Source organism: Drosophila subobscura, chromosome J (genome assembly GCF_008121235.1).
Source record: "Drosophila subobscura isolate 14011-0131.10 chromosome J, UCBerk_Dsub_1.0, whole genome shotgun sequence".
NCBI classification, from domain to species: domain Eukaryota; kingdom Metazoa; phylum Arthropoda; class Insecta; order Diptera; family Drosophilidae; genus Drosophila; species Drosophila subobscura.
The window spans coordinates 2,408,239-2,429,874 of record NC_048532.1 but is presented as its reverse complement, the minus strand read 5'-3'; positions in this window follow the sequence as shown (position 1 = coordinate 2,429,874).

The following is a 21,636-nucleotide window of genomic DNA, read 5'->3' as shown; positions in this document are numbered from 1 at the left end:
CCAGGTCGCCTTTGCCATCGTCTTCTCTGCTGGCCCGCTCAGAGCGGCCTGTCTTTTGAAATGGATTCAACCAGACTCGCCAGCGCCTTGGGGCTTCAGTTTTAGTTTTGGTTATCTCCTTACCAGTAGCCACAGTAGCAGCCATCATCAGGTCAGCCAGGAGCAGGCCACTGTGGTACAGGTACATATCTGGGATCTGTGATCTGGGATCTGGGAAGCTCTCTCAGGCAACAAGTTAATTTCATTTTTGGTAAATTACTCTAAGTCTCGAGGTGACGTCTGTATTCGACAATCTAGATCAAGATCGTTTTGGCCAACAAAGCGTTTAAGACAGTTTTATGACACATTTAGTCGAGGTTCATGTTATCAATTACAGGAACTGTCAGCTGCAAAAGGAATTAGCTGACTTCTTCTTTTCAAACAATCTCAAACTCGAATGGAGCGGCACAAATGAGGATGAGATATTTGTGAGATTTGTCTCTGCGAAATCTACTCGTACATGAAAGGCAAACCATGGTTCAAGGAGTTAAAAACAAAATATCGACGAGAAAGACGTATACTATTTTAACTAATATTGAGATACACATTTATATAATATTAGTGATTAATAACAGAAAGATATAAATGTTGCTAAAATATATTATGATGGATGGCTGTTAGGTGAGTTGTGTAACAGGAGGATTAAAGCTTTAATATTTATATTTACAGAGATTTACAGAGATGGAGGGTGCATATAATAAAATATGTATAAGATACAAATTTGAGTTTTACCATGCCACCAAATAATGCTTTTTGATTTAGATATTTAGATTCAAAATGTTCCACCCATTGGTCAATGGTCTACACCTGGGCATAGTCTTGTTCTGACTGCATACTTGGACAGAAAAATGCTGCTTAGCAAGCAAATATGAAAGGATAGACTGAGAGAAAGACAGAAAACAGCTAAAATGAAGAAATTAAATTAATCCTTACCGAGTTAGCAGATGATGAGTGGCATGCAAAATGTCAGACAGATTTATGGGAACAGACAGATTTGGAGCAGTCCCAAATGAGGGTATGGTCAGAGCCCCCTCTCGAGAGGGTAACGATGTTACGCATTAGAAAAACAACAAGTCGTTGGACAAGTCTTAGTCCAAGACCGAGTACGAGTACGAGTCTGAGTCTGAGTCCGAGTACGCGCTCAAATCTGAATCCGAAATTAAGCCGTATGCTGATTTCATTTTAATTACGGAGCATCTTTTTCGCTCTTTCACGGAGCCTCACAGGCCTAGAGTGATGGCAATCAGGCATAGCAAAGCTGGATCAGCTTAGAGCGACAAGTGCGTAATGCACATGCAATTACAAATACCCCACTGAGTGGGTCGCTCACCATCCGCGGCTTGCACTTAGTGTGTGCATAATTGCAGTAGAGCTCCAGAGCTTTGGGCTCAAGTTGTCAACCCAAATATATGGAGACGATGAAACGACCAGAATGCGTGGCTGAGCGTTCAAAATCAAGTCAACTTTAATGCGGAAAAAGCTCTGAAGAAGATTACATCTCTTCCGGTACACAGATGTACACGTAGCTTTCGAAGTCCATCCTAAAGGGACTCTAAAAATATTTGCTAATGAATCAATGATTGCAAACAGTCTAACGTTCAAATGGCATTTTAACAAGTTGATTGCCATACTGGTGAATATGAAAACATCCCCTGTTCAGAAGACCCAAATCGGAGATAATTCTGTAGGGTAATCCCAAACAATATCTCTTTATACATAGCCACGGTACTCAAAGAGTAAAAAGGGTACTTTAGATTTGTGGTGGAAGCAATGTGCGTAGCATACAGAAGGAAACATTTCCGACCCTATAAAGAATGTTAATTTTTGATCAGCATTAATAGTCGAGTCCATGTCTGTCTGTATATCCGTTCGTCTTGTTTGTCGCCTAGTACACAGAGACTGTCAAAGCTACAGAAATCAAATGCTGCAAACAGCTGCTGTGATATCAAACTGCTACAAGTGTATTTAAAAATTATGCCCGCCATTTTTCACCCTTTTGCACCCACAATTTTGAAGATACATACCAGAAAACCAAAAAGTCGGTTCGCTATTATGTCGCTAATAATTTGAGCCTTAAATAGATTCAAAGGGCAAACAAAATATTGAGTATGCTTGTTTTATAATGTTTAGAATCTCCTTATCCAAGTGATCCTTAGCACACTCCTTTTAATGTTAATTCTCCTAAAGAGGAGATCTCTTTTCAACATCGTGATCACCTGAAAAGGGTCTCATTTCGTAAGTGTTTGACCGTCATGCGTCAAAGTTTCCACTGCTAATGTGTCGAGCCCGAGTGCCAACAGCCATAACTCATTTGACTTTAAACGGCTGCCTAAAAAGGCATTTATTGTTGGAGTCCCCTGAACGTGCGAACTGAGCCAGCAAAATGTGGCAAATTTTAAGCAACGTACTCTTATAAGCACGAGTACTTTATTTTCCCTAACCAAAACCAAGTCACGCGTTGCCTCTGAATGCAACAGGAAACAGAGTATCAACCTATGACGGGTTGCCGTTGCCCGCAGCGACTCTGCCTGTAACATGCCTCTACAATGAAATGGACCCATGCGGATTGCAGGCGAAAGTTTTTTTTGTTTGTTACATATTGTTGGAGCTGTGGCTGGGGCTGGCGCTGGAGCTGTAGGGGAGAATAGAGAAAACCCAGCAGAGGACCCTCTCATTGAAGCCACTATGTAGCGACATTGACAAATGCATTCGGCAAACGCAACTTGTCCATTTAGCTGACGTGCCAACGCATAACAAAATGCACAAACAAATGTATCCAGCACTTTATTTGTGTTGCAGCACTGGTCCTGCAAAATGTATGGTCCATCACATTATCACTTAAATTTTAAATGTATCGAGCAATAATTGAGTACCAACACCTGAAATTGCAGAATTAGAACAACAAGCCAATTCGCTTTGCCAGAAGCTGAACCGAACTCTAGGCGATCTTCATCGATCCATCCTTAAAAGGTTTACTGGGTATGAAATTATGGCACCGGATCGCCATATTCGGTTGTTGGGGTTTCGTTATTGAGTGGCGACATAAATTAAGGCATGATTTATTGCCGAGTAGGTGGATGGACCATAAACTCTATGACAAGTGATGCCGACAAGATACAGAAGCAACTGGAAAAGGTTAGAAAAGTTGAGAAATATATGAAGAGAGCTGAAACTATTCCGGAGAAGCGGATAAATGACGATATATTAATTGAAAGTTCAGTGAAAGTCAGCAGGGAGATACACATAAAGCATAATCCGGCCATGAGTAATGTCCCAGTTGAAAAAAAGTTCAGACGCACAGCGAGCTGGCTTGCACCTCGCTGTGGCCAATAATAAATAGTACCTTGTAAGTGTAACAATTTGTATGTTAAACGCGCCCAGCGAGGAGGAAAAAGAAACGAATGAAAGCCGTGAAAACCGCAGAGAGCCCCAGGAATGAATGAGGATCGAATCGGATCGGATCGGATCCCACAAGGCTGAAGGTAAGCAGTCTCAGCCCCAGACTCCTCGACTGCCCCCAAGGGAGTCGTCGCCGGGCTCGTCTCTGTAGTCTCCGCTTCGATGCCTTGTGGTTGCTACCAGGCGGCAGTTGCATTTGAAAAAGAATAGGCAATTGTTTGTGCCGCATAAAAATTTGAAGGCGAAGGAGATGACGCTCTCGCACGCTGGCTAGACTTCAAACTTAGACTATGATGTGGACACAGGGCACAGTGGCCTGATAGTTGGATATATACCCTGGGATATTTATTTGGCCAAAATGTGCCTAAAACAAATCTTATAACTATTACATCGTGTGTCCAGTAAGTGCCCATTAAATAAGGCTGTTAAATTATAGATTCATAACTTCAAGTTAGTTTCGTAGTTTAGGTGTATGGTTTCTTGCTTGTGTGGTTTCCAACTTGAGTCAAATTAACAGGTAGCTTATGCATAAGTACATAAAAAATACTAAGTTATTTTAATTGGGGTCTAGTGGGCGTTGACATCACAAAATAGCCGTCAATGAAATAGTTAATTAGTGCTCCGCCCATTGGAGCCGTGCCATATAAAGTTTTTCCCGTTTCACATAAAAGTATTTCAAACGATGCTTTGGTTAGTGTAAGGTATATTTGTTCAATCCCATAGCTAATTCTACATTTATTATCGCCATGTCCTTGCCTATGGGCCTATGCATATGCATAAACAATTAATGTCACATTCGAAACCACTGTTCCGGGTAAACAATATAATAATGCCGACCGAACCCGAACCCGAACCCAGCCGAAGAACGAAAATAGATTTGTATCTAGTGGCGGCTTCTCTGAAGCGCGCCTTGCGATTTGCAAATATTTTGTCATTGTGTGGCGAGATTTATGGAGTGGAGTGGAGTTGAAGGCAGCAGCAACAACAACAGCAGCAGTAGCGGCAGGCAGCAGGCAGCAGAGGCTGCTCGCCCGGCGATTGTTTCCAGGAAAAACTTTTGGCACAGGCAAATATACCGCTACTCCGACTCTGACTAGAGTCGCAGAGTGTCAGCGCCTGACTATGTGACACAATTCTCACTCACCCGACAACGACGGCGGCCTGTGGATGCTGCCGCGCGCCGCCGCCTGCTTCCTAGGGGGGGTGTGCTGTGGCGGGTGGTACGACTCCAAGAGGCCGGCTCTTGGGTTCTCTCTCAGCATGTGCAATGTGTCACGGGGGCAGCACGCTCAGGCTCAGACTCAGGCTCACTGTTAGTGTTCTCATGCACATACCTTATCCCAGGCTAAAAAGCTGTACAAAAATTGTTTCGACCGCCATTTTTCAGGTAACATTTTGTGGATGATCATCAGCTGTGCATGCCTTGAAAAAATAGGAACTGGAATGATCGCAAAATAATGGAATGAAAGCCAAGAAAAGCTCTTAAAATATTAATAGGAGATATCTTCTGTGTGCAAAAGCACACTGGACAAATCACTGGGACTCGGAATCTGATCCAAAGCGTCTAAGCACATTAAACGAGGAGGGACGTGTGAGACGCTTCTATAGTGATGAGTGCCTTAGTGGTTTAGCGCCTTAGTGTTTTTTTTTTCACATTCTCTACATTCTTCATTTTTTCTACATATTTCATCTTCACCTTTAGCACTTCTGAGGCCAACACGCCCTTTTAGCTCGCCACACTCCCCCAGTGACGCACGCTGCATGTGGCAGAATGTGCGAGCGAGAAAGAATGACAGCAATAGGCAAGCACAAGCAAAGCTGCTAGACGGGGTGGGGGGAAGACACTACAAATTAATTTCTCCGTTCTGGCTATAATAATGATCCAATCTTAAATCAAATCGGTTATCTGATAGATATGGCCATTTCCCAACAAAATCTGCAAAATGTGGATACAGCAGGTTTTCGCGCTTTGCGGGGGCGGAAGCGGGCAGGGGCCGAAATTTTGAAATACGCTTGTATCAGTGTGATATCCCAGGCACCTGGATGGAACATTTGGTGGCACTAGCTTCTATAGTCTCTGATATCAAGACGGACATATAGATAGACTGACTCGGCTACTGATGCTGATAAAAATATGTATACTTTATGGGGTCGGAAACGTTGCCTTCAGTGCGTTACATATGTAAATATGTATGTATGTATGTACATATGTACAGCTACTTTCGAGCACAAGGAAAATAAACGCTATTTATACATATACATACATACATACATATACATAAACATATGTATGTACATATATACGTAAATGTTCTTACATATTTGCATATGTATAACAATGTGTTTACATCGGATTTATTGGAATTTCCCAAAATGAACTAAACTAACACCTAACCAAAGTCACGTGAGGCTAACCTTGCCTCGTTAAGGCAACCTTATCACGTAAGGCACAACTTTGTTTGTGTTTTGCTCGTTCCCAGCAAAATCAATTTGGTATGCCTAACTTAAAGCCAACAATTAGTCAACGACTAAACACCTTTCACACCTTCCCAACGCACACATTTGCACCACCCCACACCGACGAGCAATGTCAGACTGAGTCTTCGTCTCATTCGCATCCTCAACGTCAGACATTCAATATCATTCAGTCACAATCACGATCGGAGAGCACAAGTGAACTTCGGTGGCATTTAATGGCCAAACAAGAACCGGGCTAAGACCGGGGGCACACTGACTGCCACAAATTTGCAGTCACAGTCACTCCAAACAAGAGCTTGCAACAACAACAACCACACAGCCTCCAAGAGGACGAAGGGGAGGAAGAGGAGGCATAGGGGGTAGCAGCATCAGCAATGCCAAAAGCGCAGCTGGAAAACGGCCACGGAGAATGTGTGTGTGTGTGTGTGCGAGAGAGAGGCGAAACAAAGATTTGAGCTTTAGATCAAAGCCAAATGCACCGCCACTTGCTGTTAACTCGATGGCGCTCCAAGGTACACGAGCTTGGGGATAGCAATGGGGATGGCATGGGATGGATACATTTTGGACCTCTGTCTAGGCCATCCCAGAGGCTCAGCCTCAGCCTCAGGCAATTTTTATTTGACTTTATTTTATTTTTTTTTTATTTTTCTGTTTATCCACGGTACTTGGGAGTACGAGGGTATATTGTATTCGTTTATGTTACAGTCGGAAGCACCTTTTCATAAGCCTTACACCACTGAAGACCAAAAAGATAGGGGCTGTATAACACAGATAACTTGATCTACCAGAACATATTTATATTTCACACATTTTGAAACTAGAATATGTAAATCACTAAAGAACATGCTCCCGTATCCTATCTTTAAGAATCAATGCAGCGGGTATCGTGCAGTCGGAATATCAACCTTCTTACTTGCTTGATTTCATTTAACTTTTGCTGATTTTTTCATCTGCTTCTCCTTCTTCTGCGTCAGAGCTTGTTGGACTGTTTGCTTCGCTTTCAAAGTGTGCAAATGTTCGCGTCAGGCAATTTGCTGACGCGTTTGTTGTAATTAAATCGATGGCGATGCCCGTTTCAGGATGGAGAGGTACACGATACACGGCATCGATTTGATCGGCAGTTGGCTTTTGTCCATTCATTGTGCACCGGGCACATGAATCTTCAGCTGTCCGAGCTCTGGGGCGGTCCATCGGCCAGCGTCCGGCTAATCTGTTGGGACTCAATGCATTCGATCGTCTCGCTCGCTTGTTACTCTTGCATACAAATGACAAAAATGCTTGGCTGTCGTTTCTTTTTGTTTGTTTGTTGGTTGGTTGTTAGGTTGGCTGGTTGGTTGGTTGGCTGGTTGGTCTCCTAGCTGCTGATCTGCTGGTTGGCTTGTATTTCTAATGCCGTCACAGGCAATCAGATTCGTTTGGCCGGAGATCTCCTGGCTGACTAGGAGCTCCTGACTGAGATTTCACCACGACGCTAATGGCGACAAACTGCCGAGGAGCGCAAAATTGTGGTCATGTGTTTTTAATTTAATGCTGTAGTTGCTGCTTCTGCTGCTGCTACTGCTGGTGCTGCTGGCCAACAGTTTATTCGTTTTGTTTGGGCGCTTGATCATGATGATCTACATGCTAATCAAATCAAATCACAGCGAATAAACTCACCAATTACTCACTTGAACACCATTCGGTATCAATTCGACTAACAAATGACTTAGGCGACATACTCGACTCTTGTAGCACACACAACAACAAACAAAAAACACACAGATAGAAAAAGAGATAGCTGGAAGTACGAGTAAGAGTAGTGAGAGTAAGAGGCAAACAGCGCCGTGTAAAGTGTGGATAAGTAATGGCCTCCAAGCTGGTAACTTGTCTTCATTGGTGGCACGTAGCGGAGGCGACGCGCAGAAAGCTTAACACATGCTTTGGGGGCAATTTAGTGGACATTTGTTTTGCGATCATTTAATCAACTACAAATTTAAATTGAAATGTTCTGGCTTTCCTTCAGGTGGGGGTAATTAAATGAGTTCGAAGGGTGGCAAAGCTTATTTTGTTTAGTTTTGGGGTTTCCCTCTAATTCGTTTATTAATTTAGTGCTTGCTAGAATCCTAGGGTTGTCACAATTTGATGAAACAGAAGCAGAACACTCGGGTGCAACTCTTCCTTGCTGATAAATTAGTTCACGAAAATGCATGGCCTAGGTTATCAGGAGAACCATGGCCTTACGTTGGTAACAGAAACTGTATTTCAAACACACACACAAAATAAAGCCATATGCAAAAGCTACCATCTGTAGCCTTCAACTGTAGTATTTTAAATTTCCATCGTTCAGCGGAATCCCATTTAAATATAATTTGGCAAATGCCAAAAGCAAAACTGATCGAATCTCTGTACGGCAGCCTAGCATGGCCAATCGACTGGTTAACGCCTGGAAAACATGTCAAAACAAATTTATTGCGAAATAATGAACTTTATATTGTCTTGAAATGGATTACGCGTAGCAAAATACTTCCGAGGTATGAGGGGTGTGAGGAGCACAGCAAAGCCAATCGTTTGGCGATTGCCAATTGTTGAAAATTACATTCAACAAGAGTCAACAAAACGAAGTCGAGTGGAGTGGGAAACAAGAGTAGCACTCATGGGTAATTTATGAGTTTACTTTTCACTATCCAGCACAGAAGGTCTTTTGTGATCGAGATCGAAGACATTCGGTTGTGAATCCAGGGAGGCATTAATCAATAAATTTGTTTGCCTGCCATGCGATGACATACCGCACAGTCAACCCTCGGGCAGGGGTCGGCTCGGATCGGGCGAGCATTGTAGCCAGTCAGTCCCATTTAACAAAAGGACAAAGTTTCCCTATAAATATTGTTGCCCAACGGCACATCGGATCGTGCTCATTTTAGCGCCCTCATTGTTGTGACAACTTCACAGGCGAGTCGAGTAGATTCAATAGAGCGGGTGTTCCTTCTCGAGAGAGCTCTCTCCATGGGGCAGCTGCCCGAGTGCTTTGTTTATGTTAGGTGTTGCCGTTCCCCATCCTCACATGCTTGAGGGTTACTCCTCAATTTATGCCCCATTGAACAGATCAGAATTGAGAAATGTGCAATGATTTGATAACTAACCGCCGCGTTAATGGGTGGAAATGACGCATCCTCCCCTTAAAGGTGATTAGAACGAAACAAACGCATCTCGACATCGACAACTTTTAATACCTCTCATGCCAACATTGTCCTGAAAAGTGAGTAAGCCCAGCATACTCTCTAAATTGGGAATTGGGAAAGGGGACAACTTAGCCTCCCGTTGCCTCGCCAGACCACCTGGAGCAATCAAAGAGCGCGGACTAAAGGGGACTGAAGCAACTAAAGCAATACTAAATAAAATAAAGTGGAGAGCAAAAAAGATATAAATTCCCGTGGCCATGCCAAGACCGTACGCAAGCGCATGCCAAACATAGTACGAATGCCGACACATAAGAGGCAGCGGAGCAAAGAAGGAAAAGTGTGAAGAGCATGCGCAAATGTGAGATAAGAGTGTGTGGCGACGCTCTCGTACTCTTTCCGCTGGACATAGGCAGCCGGTAATTGCTAGTATGCGACCATGGGATACCCACAAGCAGATCATTTACTTGGCTACAAGCGAATAATGTCGTAGTATACATTAACACGTGCAAATGTGTGTCTGCTCAGTTGAATTTTCAGATAATGTATTGAATGTTTCTTTTTGGCTGTGACCATATTAATTTATTGAACAACGATTCATCATAAGATAAGAATATGGGATAAGAATAACAGTAACCCTTACAGTCCAAAAAACAGCTATTATCCATCAGTCCAGGGTATAACAATTGAGTGGCGGCTGTTCAGCGGCAGGCTCAGCAGTTGCAGTTTGAGTTTCAGTTCAGTTGAGTTTTAGTTTCAGAAATGGTAGCAAACAATTACATCAATTTATGCGCTCCAACACTATAAAGTAATTTTCAGCTGAATATAGTCATAGCGGGCGGGGAAGACAAGTGCCAATGCTGGAGAGAAAGAGAGAAAGAGAGAAAGAGCAGAGATCAGATCGACGGGCCGGGTTATCCCCTTAGTTGAAGTCTTACAATAGCTATCTGAATCAGTATCTAAATCTATATCTACACACATACATAAGTATGTATCGGTATCGGGATGTCTTTTTATGAGTGCTTGTCGTAATCATTACTGAACTTATAGCCGAGCGATAAGCGGTGAGCGGTTGCATCTACTCGTATTAATTAAGTTGCCGCTCGCCTTTTGGCAATTACTCAACGTGTTTGGCGGCAAACAGAACATGCATTCAAAATGGTGCCACTACGAGCATATACATTTCTGTATCTGCATCCATGCTGGATGTAGAAGCTACCTGAACATGCCACTTGCAACTGCAACTGCAACTGCAAGTTGCACCAAAATCAGACAAACAAGCTGCGCAATTGCAACAAGCGTAGTTTGCACTAATAACAACTCAATAAATAATAAAAGCAACATTCTCAATAGGCAGCCTTACAAAAAGAAGTAATACCAGCGACAATAAACATGCGCATCTTTATTTTATTCACATTTTACTCCTTATTTGCCTGAGCAAATTTTCATTATTTCTCTAGAGTTGGATGCTTTTCTGCTTCCCACAGCAGGAGCGATCCCGTTTCCTTTCCCACCAACTCGTCGCGATCGGCAGTGGTGCAAAAGCATTCGGAATTGTGGCAAAAATAATACAATCGAAAATTCTAAGCATCATTCGATCGGAAAGTTATGGAAACCAGAGAAATCTCATTTCCAACTAGTCTCACGTCTTGACTTCCGATCCGCAGTAAACCAATAAAAAATATGGCACTTGATATTGCTTATTTAAATGCACCTTCATATCTGCAATGATCTTAACATATCAAATTGAAAATAAATAGGAGCGGCCTTAAAAATTTGAGTACTAATGGTACGCATGCTGTGGATGTTTGTAAAAAAGCTGAGCCGGAAAATTGCGTTCTCAAAATATAAGTTGCAAATTCTCATTTCATATATTGTTCTTATCTTGTGTTCCCACTGTCCCATCATCTTGCGATTTGTTGCCAGCAATATATAGTCTGCCAATGGGCAATCAATGCAGATGCAGCTACATTTGTGTCCGTGTGTTGCCGGCGCAAAATTTATGCTAATATCCATAATGTCGAACATGTTATAGTTTCTTCTATCGTTACATATATACTCGTATGTATGTATGTGCGGGTACGGTGCTCTATCTCACTGGTTTTTTGGCCAGTGCGGGGCGTTAACATCGAAATTGCCGGTTGCCGTTCCCTGGATTGCAGTAGCGCAAGTGTTGAGCTCTTAATAGAAAAATTGGCAACAAACTGCAGACCCAGCTCCAGCTACAGCCCCAGCCGCAGCCTCAGCCGCAGACCGACTCCATCTGTCCGTAGGCGGTGGAGCCGAGTATGGATCTGCATGCGAGGCTGGTGTAAATCAGAAGGTGTTATCGTCTGCATAAATATTGATATTGTTGGGGCGAGTGATAGCCGGCGTTGCGCTTGGAGCAGTAATTGCAAGGCTCCAGACTCCACCAGACTGCAGACTCTGGGAAAATTGGCATTGGCATTGGCATTGCACGGACTGTAGCTCCAAATACTCCGTGATTCTCTCCTCCCTTGCCTCACTTATCTTGCCGCTTAGGTGCGCCTAATGGACCCATGTGTGCCTGCCTTTGGACCTGGGGGACGCCTACTTCTCGGTGGGTTCCGATGCAATGCCTGCGGCTCGCCTTGCGCCGTTCGACAATTTAGTGATTGAGATTAAGAGGTGTAAATGCGCTTTGGAAATTAATTTGTTCGCAACAAATACAATTTTTATTATGAAAAAATATCTCACGTGTGGCTTTAGAGGAAAAGGAAAGCAAATTAGTTAACTAAGTCTCACATTCTGAAACTTAAAGAAGAAAAGTACTCGATGGAATACAAAAATTCAATTCTACTTGATCGAGTATTACTTATTTACTGAGACTACTACCACTACCACCTGGAATACATCTTCCCATATTGAAATACCAGTTGCCACTGTTTCTGATGCGATGACCCATCATAGCCCCTTTGGCATTCCCGTCTACGATCCATTAGCATAAACAGCATAAATGAAGACATTTTCGCGGTCAGTGGAAAACAAGAACAATGCCTTCTTCATCGTGAGGATCATCCCAGTCGTCGTCTTCGGCATAACCAATAATGGGAAACAGATCACAGAAGTCGGAAAAAAGGCAATGCCAAAATGTTCCCCCCTTTTTTATTATCGCCCAATGATCTTGTCTTGCCATTGTAATAGAGTCAGATGCAATTTTGTTTTTGTTTTTGGTTCGAATTGAATTAAATTAAAATTCAGTGACAGCAACAGCCGGGGACTGGGAGGAAGGCAACTTAGTGGGGGAGGGAAATGCACCTACGTTTTGCTTTTGTCGTGCAAATCAAAATGAAATGACGGACAAAAGAACATGCCAGTCGGACTCCACTCCGAGAGTCAGAGATGAAGCCACAGTTGGAGTCGGGACGAGGCTCATTTCGGAGCAGTTCGTGACTTAAATGAACCGCAGAATATCATTTGGCCAGCACAAAACTGCACAAAAAACAGTAGCTCTCAATAGTGGAGTAGTGGAGTAGAGAGAGGCGCCATAGCCATGAGTAAAAACAAGATCAGTTATGGTAATGTTCATGGCACATTTTGAATGCACTCTCATCGACTGGGACATGCCGGGCCACTTGTCATATGCCCAAATCCCCGACATCAAATGACAAATCCTCCAAATAAAATCGATCCAAACCGAAGCGCAACGAATGCGTTCCCAAGGGGAAAATTTACACTGGTAAAAATTTCGAAATTCTGAATTCTGGAAAGTACACAAAAACATGAAAAGTTTTAGATAATTTTACTGTAAGAATCAATTTTTTTTTCTAGATGAAATGAAGGCAAGAATTATTATAAGGGATTTTAGTTTTTGTCCGCTGTGACAATTCAGACACGACTCTGAGGAAATAGCTATGAGATCTTGTATATTGAATGATCTCCAACTAAAATAATACACATAAAAAAGAAAAAATCGGAGACAATATTGAACTTTGCATTTAATTTGATTTTTTAGAGTGAAACAATCCTCACACTGGCGGCAAAAATTAAAAGCCTTTCTTATGCGCACAAGGGAAAAACTTGGCGAAAAATTATAAATTTAGGGGGAATGTCAACGTTATCGCCTCGCTCATATCTACTGGGAGGCATCAGCAGCATCCGAGGCATGGCCTGTCCCCTGCCCACCATCCATTGCCCAGAGAAGGCATTTTGCATGGCCAGCGCTTCGGATGGGAGTTTAGCCAAGCCGAGCTGACGATCAATGGCCAGCCATTTGGTAGGTGTTTCAGGCCAGCCAACAAGTCACCCAACAACCGATTCCCAAACCAAAATACAGCCAAACCAAACCAAGCCAAACTAGCCGAGTCACCAGCCAGGCAACAATTGCCGGCTGTTGCACGTTGCAGTTGCAGTTGCAAGTTGCATTCGCTGTTGGCGTCGCCGTCGCCGCTCTGGAGGCAAATTAAACTGTCGAAACTATTTCATGTCCAATGCGCGACTTGGCAAACAATTTGTGACATTTGAATGGCCGTTCAATGACAATTGTGGCTGCCTCTTAGCCAAGTCCTCCCCTGACTCGCTTCTCTTTGCGTTGTTCTGTTATTGATTCCATTCCCAGTTCTCTGCGTCGGCATCGCTCACAAGATGGTATTTGGGATTGGGACTGGCACTGGGTTGGGTTGTATTCCTTTCAGTGCGATTAGCCTCGGATTGGATCGCAATTGAAGATGGTGGGAAATGAAATCCGTGCCAGAATATTGCGAGTATTTTCTGGGGTTAATGTGTGAGAGTGCTTTTAAATGCCGTAAGGCTTCAAATGGGGATATGGCATGGGCATGGGTGGTATTTGCAGAGGGGCTATACGAATTGAGACGATATGCCAGTCTAAGTTCCTCCACATATGTGCCAAGTTTTAGTTGTAAGTGCATAAAGATTCATTCAGATTCGTTTACGGCTTTTACTTGTGCAAATGTATAATTGGACTTATTTTATTTATGGCTAAATTGGATAGTTTGAAGATTGATTTAAAGCAGTCATCTACATATGAATATATGTACATATGTATTGGAACATACATTTATCTCAGAATAGTTCACTATGTTCACCTAATACACATTTCATAATGATAAAACTGCGATAAACTCTTTTCACCAACAAGTTGCAGGAGATCCATTAGCTGCTGAACTGTTTCACCAGCCAGAAGGCGGGGGAGAAGGGGCTTTGGGAATGAGGGACTTACTCACAGTCGGCTACCGGTGGGGTCTGTGTAAACAAGTGGCTAATGCCTCGGTTCTGGTTGCGGTCTAAAGTGCGTGCAATGCCGCAATGTGCAACATGAGTTTTGCATTTGGCAGAGAGCCACCTCAGGCCCCGTGCCCTACCCGTACGCCAGCCCCTTCCCCAAGACACCATTTAAATGAGCGCAAATTAAATGCGGGTCGGCAAAATGTTGCACAAACAAAATTAGCGCACACACAAAATTGCACGCTGCATTGCGGAGAGGGAGAGAGAGGCACGTTTGCAGTGGCAAGCAAATTATGCCGGCATTGACATGGCAGACACCAGAGACCAGAGACCAGGCGGGACAGACCAGACCGGGCCAAAAGCTTCCAGACCCCAACAGTGCCCCAACAGCTGCTCCACTGATTCTGCTACTTCTGTTGCTGAGATGCGGTTCGATGCGAATGGGAGCCGAGCGACCAATAAAAACGCGCATTAGAAAGGTAGCAATTGCCTGGTCAAGATTAAAAACCAGAACGTGAGACATTTTACACTCCATGGGGGGCAGGGGTGACAGTTGGGGAAACCAGCATGAAAGTACCAACAACTAGAAATCGGTGAGTGTCCATTGTCTTATGATCAGTTCTGTGGAAATATTAGCTAGAAAAAGTTATACTGAACGAAGGAAGGTAGCAAACAAAATAAAAGTGCTCAATGCACTTTTTTTTAAGTTTACTCAGGGAAGCATTCAATATTAGACGCTAGAAGCTATCTTAGGTAGAACTAAAGATTTGTTTGGACAACTCAAGTCCGAAAGTGAATAGGCTCCAATCTGTATTAATTTTATTATACATTCCTTCTGATCTAACATACAAAAGAACATTTAAGAGAACATTTTTCTATATAAGGCTATTGATGAGATGCCAGCCAGGAATATAACATAATTTGATCGGTGGCAGAAATAGCTGAGCTTTGGCAATAGGATGCCATCGATTTCCCAGCAAAATTAATTTTCCAGCTTCCCACAATCACATACGGAATATTTCGTTTGGTAAAAATTGTTTCCCATGGTCTTTAGATCAAAGCTGTTAGAAATGACGATTACGTGGACTATTTTTTCTCTTTAGCCGGCATAAGATGTCAATATGGCTGACCATTTATGAGAATTGTAGCAGTCGCATTTGTGCTCCATATTTAGGATTATTATTCATTTCCCAAAAACGGCAGACAATTGGCCCTGATTAAGACTGGGCGATAGACTAAACTGTCAATGGATCGCTGGGTGGAATCCAAATTAGTGCAACATTGAGTCTAGTGCGGCCACTCGTATTAGTCGGGCCGAATGTCAAAGTGGAACCAGAGGAACAGCCCCCGAAAAGACAAGATGTGCATGCGGCTCGGGATCTTCGGATCTCCATCTCCGGCAACAAAGTTAATGCACGTTTCAAATTTGTTTACTCCGTTCGCTTGTTCATTTGTTCGTTTGTTGGTCGCTTTTTAATTAACGCTTTCGCAACAAACTTGCCATTAGCCAGATTTTACAGCCTGCGATTCTCTTTTTGCAACGCCCGCATTACAACTAACCCGCAGAACGAGATGCAAATATAGCGCGAGGCGATCGGCCAGAGCGGGAGAGCAGTAGAGTAGCAGAGTTTGTTGCTGAAATTTTTAGTAGTAGTAAAAATTGTTAAATAGTCTGCGGCAGCAGAGGTGGGCCGCCTTGAAAAACTGAAGAAAAAAACTAAACACAACCCAAATTGGATTCCAGTCGTACCAAGAACTCGACTGAGTTGTATCCTTCAAACATGAGAAGAACTGCAGAATGTTGACGGATTGATGATATGGTTCAGGTTTTTATGTTCATTCATACATTCGAGGATGTACATATGTAGATAAGTAGCATCAAGCTCCTTTAATGGATTTGGCATTAACAAAAGGTTTTTCTTTTCAAAGTTTGCACCAAAGTTTCGAAGTGCACCAGCATATTGTTTTTGAACTTCTCTAAGACTCAACTATTTAAATAACAAAATGTATATACCCTCTCATTTGAGAAGGTGTGTATGTACATATGTGTAGATAACTGCATAGATGCTCAAAAGTGAAACCACTTTGGCATCATTACCACTCGTACGTACGCCCCGCCCCATCTCTCTCTCTCACTGCCGCAACTCCATGTCCATGGATTTCGGTCCGTCTCGGGTCTCTCCCGAATGGCGGCTAATCATCCCCAGCAACAGCCAGACAGCTACGCCAGCTGATGAAGTGCCATTTTAACATACATTGTTGGGGAGATCTGAATCTGCTGTGTCGGTGACTGGTGCTGGTGCTGATTCTGCAGCTGAACCCGGTAGGTCGAGTTGATATTTTTTCGCGGATTCCACATGCCAAATTCATTGCCGTTGCGTCTGCCAGCAACAGGTGTACCATCTATAACCATCCATCCCACGTTTCTTTGGTCCGTAATATGATGGACTCTAGCTCGATTTATTTCAGATCCCTAATCAGCCACTGATGAATATGGGAAGCAATTTGTAACTTTAATTTGCTACTTATTGTTAGGGTTAGCAGTTCCAATATTATTTAGCGGCTGATCCTGCCCCTCTCCCCACCTCGGATCTCCCATGGCACATCTGCGAGTCAACTTTTGGCACAAATATTTGAGATGGCAGCAAAGTAAACCTCATTGGGCTTCGCAGCGTCGGCGGCGGCGGCTTTGGAGAGGCTTAGAGGTTGACAAAGTCGTGTTCAGTGGCCCAGAGTGGCATGGCGGAGTTCCGCATTGAACTGTAGCCAAGATTGTTCGGCCTGGGACCAATCGAACTATGCCGGTATGGGTTGGGAATGGGGTATGGAGCTGGAGGATTGGGATGCGAATTGCAACCGAGACAAATGTGCAGAAACATTTTAATGAATTAAAACGCTGAAGATGGCAAAATACAGCCTTAAATATTTACCTTATATTAAAAGTGATTAAACCAATGGGGCAGTCCGGTAATTTGTGCCTCTCCGATGGGCAGGAGGTATGGAAGTTCCATTAAGTTTGAGGTTCCTCAGTTCTGTCGATTTATTAAGTTAGCTATGGGAAATATTTATTGCCTTTACATAGACGTGCATAAATCAGGTGAGACCAATATCGTAGTCCTGCAGAGACCATCTTTTTCGTTCACAGCTACATTAAATTTTTCCCATCGGCTAACTGTTTGCTAATAAGCCAATCTGTAGAGCAATCAAATGTCAATACATTGGCCATAAAGTTGCCGGATTGGGGATGGAACAATATAGGAACCATTTATTACTCCTAATAGACCAACTCTTGTTGGACTATTCCGACTCCATGTGCTATTCCGCAACTTCATTCTTCGTCTTCTACAATTCTGTCTTCTCAGCGTCAAACGTCGAATGGTCTGATAAAATATTTGGTGCCATTCGATGGCCGAGGCCTGTGAACATGAACAAAGCCACATCGTAAACTGTCTTTGCAAACTGGCAAATCCAAATCCCAGGTTGCACGTATTGCGGTGCGTGTATCAGAGGTGGCAGCGTGACTGTGTTATAATCAGGCACGAGCCAGTCATTAGTGCCTGAGAGGGGACTTCTAAGCTAACTAATTACTTACTCACAATGCATGAACATGTCGATGGTTTAGTCAGAGATTAATGGTAATAAATATAAGAAGAGTCTATTCTAAACTATTGTCAGGAACTCGTGAGTTTATTAATTTAAGTTATTGAGCAGGGTGAATCACGCCCTCATCTCCCTCTTAGTGTTAAACTATCAGGAAACTCTAGGAAAGTGCAACAGAACCGAGTCGAGGAGCTGGTAGCAGCTCTTTTGCATAGTGCGAAGAGCAATGCAAGAAGGGATTCAAAAAATTCCCAGGCGCATGCTGGTGCATCACCCCGACCACCACATCTGCTCCACAGCACATCGCAAGATGGCCATCTAATAAATTCAACTAATTAATGGCGAGTATGAGAGCATGAGATTGAGCCACAGGCTGCCTGGGGGCTGCTCGTGCAGCGTGCGGCGCGAACCGCACATTAGCAAAATCTACATGATATTGAAATGCCACAAGGTGCAAGGAAATCTGCCCCGGACGCTGCCTCGGACTGAATCGCACACCTAAGCTTCATTATGGTCAAGAAACGAGCAAGCTGGTTGGCTGGCTGCTTGGCTGCTTGCCTGGCTGGTTGGCTGCTGTCGGCAATGGCCTTAGATACAGATTTCTTATCATTAATTAAACTCAAGCATGTTAGCTACCGTGTTCAAAGATATAAGGCGCTCTGGGCACGGCCACGGTTCAAGCAGCCAGATCGAAAATCTTTCAACTGGCCGCTGGGTCTGGTCTGGTCGGGAATGGGACGGGTGCGAAGCGGCACACGTCCTATCGCTGGCACGCAATCGTCTTGGCTTGTGTGGAGTGCTACTCCCTCACTGTGCCCCATTCCTTCCTATCTGCGCGCCGAAGATGTCAGGTCAGCAAAACTTATCGGATAAACATTGAGAGCAACTTCATTTGAGGAAGAATGAGTTGGTATCGGTTGGTATTCCCTGATACAAGTCCCATTTCAGGAGTTTAATTTAAGCCGGAAATTATTACTGCTTTTGTCTCAGAACAATTCAATTATCATAAAAATAATTTAATGATCGCTGGAAGAAGGTTTTATTTTTTATATATAGGGTATATTGTATTTGTGCACAAAAGTGGATGTATGTAACGCTCAGAAGGAAACGCTTCCGACCTTTAATTGTATATATGTACATTATATACATATATATTCTTGATCAGCAACATTAGCCAAGGTTATATCTGCCTCTCTGTCTGTCCGTCCGTCCCTCCGTCTTGTTTGTCGGCTAGTTCTCAGACCATACAAGCTAGAACCACCAAAATTTGCCTCTAGAATGCTGTATGCACACACCGATACAACTGTTTTAAAAAATTATCCCCGCTTCCTTCCTTTCCGTACCACAAACGGCGAAACGACGGAGAAATCAAAATTTCGTAGGGAATGATCCTGTCTATCAGATCACCGAATTGAGATTAAGTGGGATCATTATTATAACCGAAATGAACACCCACCCCGCACAGCAGTTTTTTGTTTTTTGCACATTCTTTCATTCCACACTCTGCTTCGTGCAGCGTGCGGCTCTAGGGGAGAGAAGCGAGCTAAAAGAGCCTGTTGTCGTGAGAAGTGATGTAGATATAGATGACACACGTAGAAAAAATGTAAAAGTAAGGTACCACTAAGGTACAGATGTCCTACTGAGTGTACCGGGTATAAAAGTTGTGACGCTTAAGAAGCGTCTCACATGTCGCTCCCCGTTTGATGCTTGAAAATGAAGGCAAAGTTATAATCTTCGTATAATTCCCATTATTAACTTTAATTCAAAGGTACGTTATGTGGGAGCTGAGGCTGAAGACAGCTTTGCCTTGACAAAGAATTTTCAAACAGGAAAACAATTTGATTTCCCCCCACCTAACGGACACTAGTTGCAAAAGCACAAAGTTTTCTTTTTCCAGTGACTTGCCAAAAACTGATTCCCCAGGCAGAAACTCTCTCCACCCGTGGCTGTGCTGCTCATCTCATCTTGCCTGGCGTTGTCAACAATGTAATTTATCAGGCAAGCGACATAATTACCTGCCACTTATGGCCATAAAAAAAGGACAGACAGAATGACGGAGCAGGAGGCTCAGAGAGTCGGAGAGGCAGCGATCCAAAGTGTGGTATACCGGGGACATTCGAAGTGGAAGTGGAGCCTGGGTAGGTGCATTCAAATGCCGTCCGCAGACGCAGACCAGCGACGAACCGCGGCTGGGGCTGAAGGATTTATGTTCTTACAAAACGCTCCAAGGCGCTTAACAAGTGGGTCCCAGCCGCCAACCGCCAACCGCCAGCCGGCGACGATCGACGATCGACCGGCGACCAGGCCATAGATTGATCGTCTTCGTGATGGGGGGTGGAGGGGAACATGGGGAGATGAGACGTTGGCAGGGCAGGGCAGGGTAGGGGGCATGGGGCGTATGTGCAATGAAAATTCCCGCCATTTGGCTGCCGCCGTTTAGCGCCTGCCTTTCCTTCTCCAATTCTACCCTCCTTCCCTGAAACTGATTTCCCACCACCGGCGGCTTTCCCCCTTTGATCTTAGTCTCCCTGGAAGCTGTGAAGGAGCTTCATGTCTGCGTCTAGTCCAAGCTACAGGCTGTTGAATGCCCAGGCTGAAAGCGTTGACAAGTCACATGAGCATTGTGATCCGACCAGAGATTTAACATGTTGGCCAACGCTATCTAATTGTCAAGGCGGGAGCGGGGTGTTCGCCCACCGCAGACAGGCGTAATTTGGCAGACAAATGTTGGGACATTTTATACGGAAATGAATCATATGCTTGCTCTAATTACTGTTGGTTGATTGTAATTTTCATTTCCATACCAGATTCCATTCGATGCTCTCTTTCGTTGCATACAATACTTATAAGTAGTATCTACTGATCAGCGCCTTCAGCATTAATCATGCTGTGCACCTTAAGTATAACGTTTTTTTCATTCATTCTCAATTGTACGGGCTCGATTGCATGGCAAGCAACTACAATTCCCTGCCAAATTCCTCACGGATTCCACATCCATATATGCAATGAATGCTTTTGCTTCGGCTCCACTCCCTCGGAGGCATCGAACGAGTACCACAGCACGGAGCACGGAACAATAACAGAGAGACTTCTGTTGACCCCGCCACGTGAACCCACCTGCTTGGGCTTATCATTTGCCGTTAGAGGATGCTCAAAACAGCTCCAGTCCGGACTTCTTAAAGCACACAAATCGCCAGACAAATTCATATTTTATTGCCTCGGACCATGACCGGGCTGAGGCATTAACAAACAATGCCACAGCAGCAACAAAAACAACAACGGACAAGAAGATCAATGGAAAAACAAATATTTTCACTCCATGGAAAAGCTGCTCCTGGTTGCCTAATCTGAATCCAGCTTCTGCTTGTTTTGGCCATTGTTTTTGCCGCTGTTGCTGCTTTTTCCTTTTTTCTTTTGCCAAATTGCATTTTGAACATAATTTTCATATGTCGCTCTGGCAGTTATAATCACATTCACAGCTCGTTAGCCGAATCTGAATACAAATAAAATTACCGAAAACAAAACCCGAAATCCAGCCAGCCACAACCCACCTGTGACTGCAGGAGGCAGTCTTTGGACTTCGTGGTCTCTCCTCCACTGCCTGTTTGGCCATAATTGTCGGGGACCAGCATATTGTACATACTCGAACTCGCAGAAGAGGAGCCAGCCGGCCATCCCCATATTGACCATTAGGCGGGCTGAGAGTGCGTTTTGCATTTTGTGCATCTTCATCGATTTCACCATTTGGCGCGCGGTGCAT